Raw genomic sequence first — 7,537 nt, forward strand, 5'->3', positions numbered from 1 at the left:
TCGCTGTGGGTGAAGGTCCTCACACATGCTATTTCACAACTTCATGGTATTTTGAAACTTAATTGGATTCCTGGTTATTCCAATTCTAATTTCCAATTCTGTGGGCACGCCTGCCTCCTTCTGGTCTACGGCATCATAGATCAGGATAGATCTCACTGGTAATGCCAAAAAATGTCCTGCGTTTTGAAAGAAAATACAAATACTTATAAAATAATATGTTAATCAGAACAAAACATTGATGTTTTTTTTATTCGGCAGTCCAGCCCCCAGAGACTCTGTCAAGACTAAATCTGGCCCTTGTGAAAATGTACTTGATGACCCCTGCTCTATGCCATGACATTGTCCTCAGGCCTGAATCATGCTTATGCTTCTTTAGGGTTGTATTTTAAATATAATATAATAAAACATGTTTCAAGCATAAAATAATGAAGGGACTGTGGGAGTCGATGGTATAGCAGTTTGGAGCCAAAACCACATAGGATGCTGCACCAGACACTGGTAAACTAAATAAACATGATCAGTTTTTAAATAGCTTGATAAATAGAAATAATGCATGTATATGAATATGCAGTGTACCTTATGTTGTATGGAGAAATATTTTAATATGTTTTAGTTACCAAAAATTAGTTTGGTGTTGTTAGAGCAGGAAAAACGTCACGCACAAAGCAGGTCTCAAAGACTTATTTATTTATTATTTATTATTTATTGCACCAAAGAAGTGACGTTTCCAGCACTGCTGCTCTTCACCAGACTAAAATGTCAAATGCAGAGTGCTTCATTTTGTACAGGTCAGCACGACTTTGGTGCAATAACTCACTTGGATTTTTGGAGGCCTGCTGTGTGTTTTTCTCCCGTGTTTCTTTTTTTGGCGTTACACCTGACCACATTGGTTTGGATGTGCATGCTAAGACTTTCTTGCACATTCTGCAGTTAGGTAAGGTTTGTTCGGCCAATCATGCTGAAGCAGAGACTCCACTCTGCATGTTTCAGATGCCTTCCTGCCTCAATAAACCTGACAAGATGATCAGTCTATTGTCCAACAATAGCAGTCATTTAAAATCCTTCTGATAAAATGGATCAGATGAGGAGCAGCGATGAAGGGTCCCAGGGTCTTAGTGATAACTTTCAGATCATTGTGATGGTTGAGAATGTAATAATGACTGTTAGGATTGAAGATTAGCTGACCGAGTGACATGTTTGATGTGTATGACTAACTACAACTAACTAAAACTAACTAAAACTAAGACTAACTAAAATAACTAAAACTAACAAAAACTAACTACAACTAACTATAACTAACTACAACTAATTAAAACTAACTAGAACTAACTAGACCTAACTAAAACTAACTAAAACTAAGACTAAACTAAAACAAACGAAAACTAATGGAAACTTAATAAAACTAACTAGAACTAACTAAAACGAAGACTAATTAAACTAAAATAAACAAAAACTAAGACTAAGTAAGCTAAAACTAACTAACCAAAACTAACTAGAACTAACTAGAACTAACTAAAACGAAGACTAATTAAACTAAAATAAACAAAAACTAAGACTAAGTAAGCTAAAACTAACTAACCAAAACTAACTAGAACTAACTAGAACTAACTAAAACTAAGACTAAACTAACTAAACTAACTAAAACTAAGACTAACTAAACTAACTAAAACTAACTAAAACTAACAAAAACTAACTAGAACCTTACTAAAACTAACTAGAACTAACTAAAACTAAGTCTAACTAAACTAACTAAAACTAACTAATTAAAACTAACAAAAACTAACAGAAACTTACTAAAACTAAATAGAAGTAACTAAAACTAACTAAAACTAACTAGAACTAACTAACACTAACAAGAACTAACTAGAACTAACTAAAACTAACTAGAAATTACTAAAACTAAAAATAACTAAACTAACTAAACTTACTAAAACTAACACTAACTAAACTAACTAAAACTAAAACTTACTAAAACTAACTAAAACTTACTAAAACTGAGACTAAATAAACCTGAGACTAACTAAAACTAACTAAAACTAACTAGAACTAACTAAACTAACTAAGACTAACTCAAACTAACTGGAACTAACTAAAACTAAGACTAAAACTAACAAAAACTAACTAGAACTGACTAAAATTAACTAAACTAACTAAAACTAAGACTAAACTAACTAGAACTAACTTAAACTAAAACTAACAAAAACTAACTAGAACTGACTAAAATTAACTAAACTAACTAAAACTAACACTACCTAAAACTAAGACTAAACTAACTAGAACTAACTTAAACTAAAACTAACTAAGACTTACTACAACTAACTAAACTAACTAAGAGTAACTAGAACTACCTAAAACTAACTAGAACTAATGAAAACTAACTAGAACTAACTAAAACTAAGACTAAACTAACTAAAACTAACTAAAACTAACTAAACTAAACTAACTAAAACTAACTAAACTCAAACTAACTAAAACTAACTAAAAGTAAAACTAACCAGAACTAATGAAAACTAACTAAACTAAACTAACTAAAACTAACTAAAACTTACTAAACTAAACTAACTAAAACTAACTAGAACTAACTAAACTAAACTAACTAAAACTAACTAAAACTTACTAAACTAAACTAACTAAAACTAACTAAAACTTACTGAACTAAACTAACTAAAACTAACTAAAACTAACTAAAACTAACTAAACTAACTAAAACTAACTAAAACTTACTAAACTAAACTAACTAAAACTAACTAGAACTAACTAAACTAAACTAACTAAAACTAACTAAAACTTACTAAACTAAACTAACTAAAACTAACTAAAACTTACTAAACTAAACTAACTAAAACTAACTAAAACTTACTAAACTAAACTAACTAAAACTAACTAAAACTTACTGAACTAAACTAACTAAAACTAACTAAAACTAACTAAAACTAACTAAACTAACTAAGACTAACTAAAACTAACTAAACTAACTAAAACTAACTAAAACTTACTAGAACTAAACTAACTAAAACTAACTAAAACTAACTAGAACTAACTAAACTAACTAAGACTAACTAAAACTAACTAGAACTGACTAAAATTAACTAAACTAACTAAAACTAACACTACCTAAAACTAAGACTTAACTAACTAGAACTAACTAAAACTAAAACTAACAAAAACTTGCTAAGACTAACTAAGACTTACTACAACTAACTAAACTAACTAAGAGTAACTAGAACTACCTAAAACTAACTAGAACTAATGAAAACTAACTAGAACTAATTAAAACTAAGACTAAACTAACTAAAACTAACTAAACTAAACTAACTAAAACTAACTAAACTAAAACTAACTAAAACTAACTAAACTAAACTAACTAAACTAACTAAGAGTAACTAGAACTACCTAAAACTAACTAGAACTAACTAAAACTAAGACTAAACTAACTAAAACTAACTAAAACTAACTAAACTAAACTAACTAAAACTAACTAAAACTAACGAAAAAAGTAAAACTTACTAAAAGTAAAACTAACTAGAACTAACTAAAACTACCTAAAATTAACTAGAACTAACTAACACTAACTAGAACTAACTAAAAGTAACGAAAACTAACTAGAACTGACTAAAACTAAGAATAACTAAACTAACTAAAATTAACTAAAACTAACTAGAACTAACTAGAACTAACTAAGCTAACTAAACCTAAGACCAACTAAAACTAAGACTTAACTTACTAAAACTAACTAAAACTAACTAAACTTACTAAAACTGAAGAGCCTGAAGACGTCACACAGTGATTTAATTTTAGGTTTAGCCTAAACTAAACTAACTAAAACTAACTAAACTAAACAAACTAAAACTAACTAAACTAAACTAACTAAAACTAACTAAAAGTAAAACTAACTAGAACTAACTAAAACTAAGACTAAACTAACTAAAACTAACTAAACTAACTAAAACTAACTAAAACTAACTAAACTAAACTAACTAAAACTAACTAAAAGTAAAACTAACTAGAACTAACTAAAACTAAGACTAAACTAACTAAACTAACTAAAACTAACTAAAACTAACTAAACTAAACTAACTAAAACTAACTAAAAGTAAAACTAACTAGAACTAACTAAAACTAAGACTAAACTAACTAAACTAAACTAACTAAAACTAACTAAAATTAACTAAAACTAACTAAACCAAACTAACTAAAACTAACTAAAAGTAAAACTAACTAGAACTAACTAAAACTAAGACTAAACTAACTAAACTAAACTAACTAAAACTAACTAAAATTAACTAAAACTAACTAAACCAAACTAACTAAAACTAACTAAAAGTAAAACTAACTAGAACTAACTAAAACTAAGACTAAACTAACTAAACTAAACTAACTAAAACTAACTAAAATTAACTAAAACTAACTAAACCAAACTAACTAAAACTAACTAAAAGTAAAACTAACTAGAACTACCTAAAACTAAGACTAACTTAACTAAAACTAACTAAAACTAACTAAACTTACTAAAACTGAAGAGCCTGAAGACGTACACAGTGATTTAACTTAGGTTTAGCCTAAACTAAACTAACTAAAACTAAGACTAAACTAACTAAACTAACTAAACTAACTAAGAATAACTAAACTAACTAAAATTAACTAAAATTAATTAGAACTAACTAAAACTAACTAAGCTTACTAAACCTAAGAGCAACTAAAACTAAGACTTAACTTACTAAAACTAACTAAAACTAACTAAACTTACTAAAACTGAAGAGCCTGAAGACGTCACACAGTGATTTAATTTTAGGTTTAGCCTAAACTAAACTAACTAAAACTAACTAAACTAAACTAACTAAAACTAACTAAACTAAAACTAACTAAAACTAACTAAACTAAACTAACTAAACTAACTAAGAGTAACTAGAACTACCTAAAACTAACTAGAACTAACTAAAACTAAGACTAAACTAACTAAAACTAACTAAAACTAACTAAACTAAACTAACTAAAACTAACTAAACCAAACTAACTAAAACTAACTAAAAGTAAAACTAACTAGAACTAACTAAAACTACCTAAAATTAACTAGAGCTAACTAACACTAACTAGAACTAACTAAAACTAACGAAAACTAACTAGAACCTACTAAAACTAAGAATAACTAAACTAACTAAAATTAACTAAAATTAATTAGAACTAACTAGAACTAACTAAGCTAACTAAACCTAAGAGCAACTAAAACTAAGACTTAACTTACTAAAACTAACTAAAACTAACTAAAAGTAAAACTAACTAGAACTAACTAAAACTAAGACTAAACTAACTAAACTAAACTAACTAAAACTAACTAAAATTAACTAAAACTAACTAAACCAAACTAACTAAAACTAACTAAAAGTAAAACTAACTAGAACTAACTAAAACTAAGACTAAACTAACTAAACTAAACTAACTAAAACTAACTAAAACTAACTAAACCAAACTAACTAAAACTAACTAAAAGTAAAACTAACTAGAACTAACTAAAACTAAGACTAAACTAACTAAACTAAACTAACTAAAACTAACTAAAATTAACTAAAACTAACTAAACCAAACTAACTAAAACTAACTAAAAGTAAAACTAACTAGAACTAACTAAAACTACCTAAAATTAACTAGAGCTAACTAACACTAACTAGAACTAACTAAAACTAACGAAAACTAACTAGAACCTACTAAAACTAAGAATAACTAAACTAACTAAAATTAACTAAAATTAATTAGAACTAACTAGAACTAACTAAGCTAACTAAACCTAAGAGCAACTAAAACTAAGACTTAACTTACTAAAACTAACTAAAACTAACTAAACTTACTAAAACTGAAGAGCCTGAAGACGTCACACAGTGATTTAATTTTAGGTTTAGCCTTAAATTCAACAATCAAATTTAAATAAATCAAATGAAAAGTGAAGAGTAGCCTGTTTGATTGTGTTTTTAAAAAAATGCATGATGTTTTCCTTTTGTTACCCTTTTGAGAGTCACCCCTGACAAGAATCCTGAAAACTGTTAAAAACAACAAAAAAAAAACAAAACTAACATTAAAACAAACAAACAAAAAAAAACAACAACAACAAAAAAGAAAAGATTCTATCTAAAATTAAAACTAATAAAAATATAATGAAAAAAATAAAACTAACATTTAAACTAATAACAATGTAATGAAAAAAATTTAAACTAATGTTTAAGCTAATAAAAATACAATGAAAAAATTAAAACTAATGTTATAACTAATGAATATGTTCATTTGAAATTAAAAACAAAAAATTTGAAATTAAGACTCAAACTATCCCAAATGACTCTAACATTGATCCCTGTAGATTACAGCATCTGTTGGTCCTTGTTCTAGAGAGAACAGAGAACATAGTTCTGTGTTTTAGTGTCTTAAAGATGGCTGCTCTGTTCTCAGGTCCTTGTTCTAGAGAGAACAGAGAACATAGTTCTGTGTTTTATTGTCTTAAAGATGGCTGCTCTGTTCTCAGGTCCTTGTTCTAGAGAGAACAGAGAACATAGTTCTGTGTTTTATTGTCTTAAAGATGGCTGCTCTGTTCTCAGGTCCTTGTTCTAGAGAGAACAGAGAACATAGTTCTGTGTTTTAGTGTCTTATAGATGGCTGCTCTGTTCTCAGGTCCTTGTTCTAGAGAGAACAGAGAACATAGTTCTGTGTTTTATTGTCTTAAAGATGGCTGCTCTGTTCTCAGGTCCTTGTTCTAGAGAGAACAGAGAACATAGTTCTGTGTTTTATTGTCTTAAAGATGGCTGCTCTGTTCTCAGGTCCTTGTTCTAGAGAGAACAGAGAACATAGTTCTGTGTTTTATTGTCTTAAAGATGGCTGCTCTGTTCTCAGGTCCTTGTTCTAGAGAGAACAGAGAACATAGTTCTGTGTTTTATTGTCTTAAAGATGGCTGCTCTGTTCTCAGGTCCTTGTTCTAGAGAGAACAGAGAACATAGTTCTGTGTTTTATTGTCTTAAAGATGGCTGCTCTGTTCTCAGGTCCTTGTTCTAGAGAGAACAGAGAACATAGTTCTGTGTTTTAGTGTCTTAAAGATGGCTGTTCTGTTCTCAGGTCCTTGTTCTAGAGAGAACAGAGAACATAGTTCTGTGTTTTATTGTCTTAAAGATGGCTGCTCTGTTCTCAGGTCCTTGTTCTAGAGAGAACAGAGAACATAGTTCTGTGTTTTATTGTCTTAAAGATGGCTGCTCTGTTCTCAGGTCCTTGTTCTAGAGAGAACAGAGAACATAGTTCTGTGTTTTAGTGTCTTAAAGATGGCTGTTCTGTTCTCAGGTCCTTGTTCTAGAGAGAACAGAGAACATAGTTCTGTGTTTTATTGTCTTAAAGATGGCTGCTCTGTTCTCAGGTCCTTGTTCTAGAGAGAACAGAGAACATAGTTCTGTGTTTTATTGTCTTAAAGATGGCTGTTCTGTTCTCAGGTCCTTGTTCTAGAGAGAACAGAGAACATAGTTCTGTGTTTTATTGTCTTAAAGATGGCTGCTCTGTTCTCAGGTCCTTG

This window comes from Cheilinus undulatus, linkage group 3 (genome assembly GCF_018320785.1).
Source record: "Cheilinus undulatus linkage group 3, ASM1832078v1, whole genome shotgun sequence".
Lineage (NCBI taxonomy): Eukaryota > Metazoa > Chordata > Actinopteri > Labriformes > Labridae > Cheilinus > Cheilinus undulatus.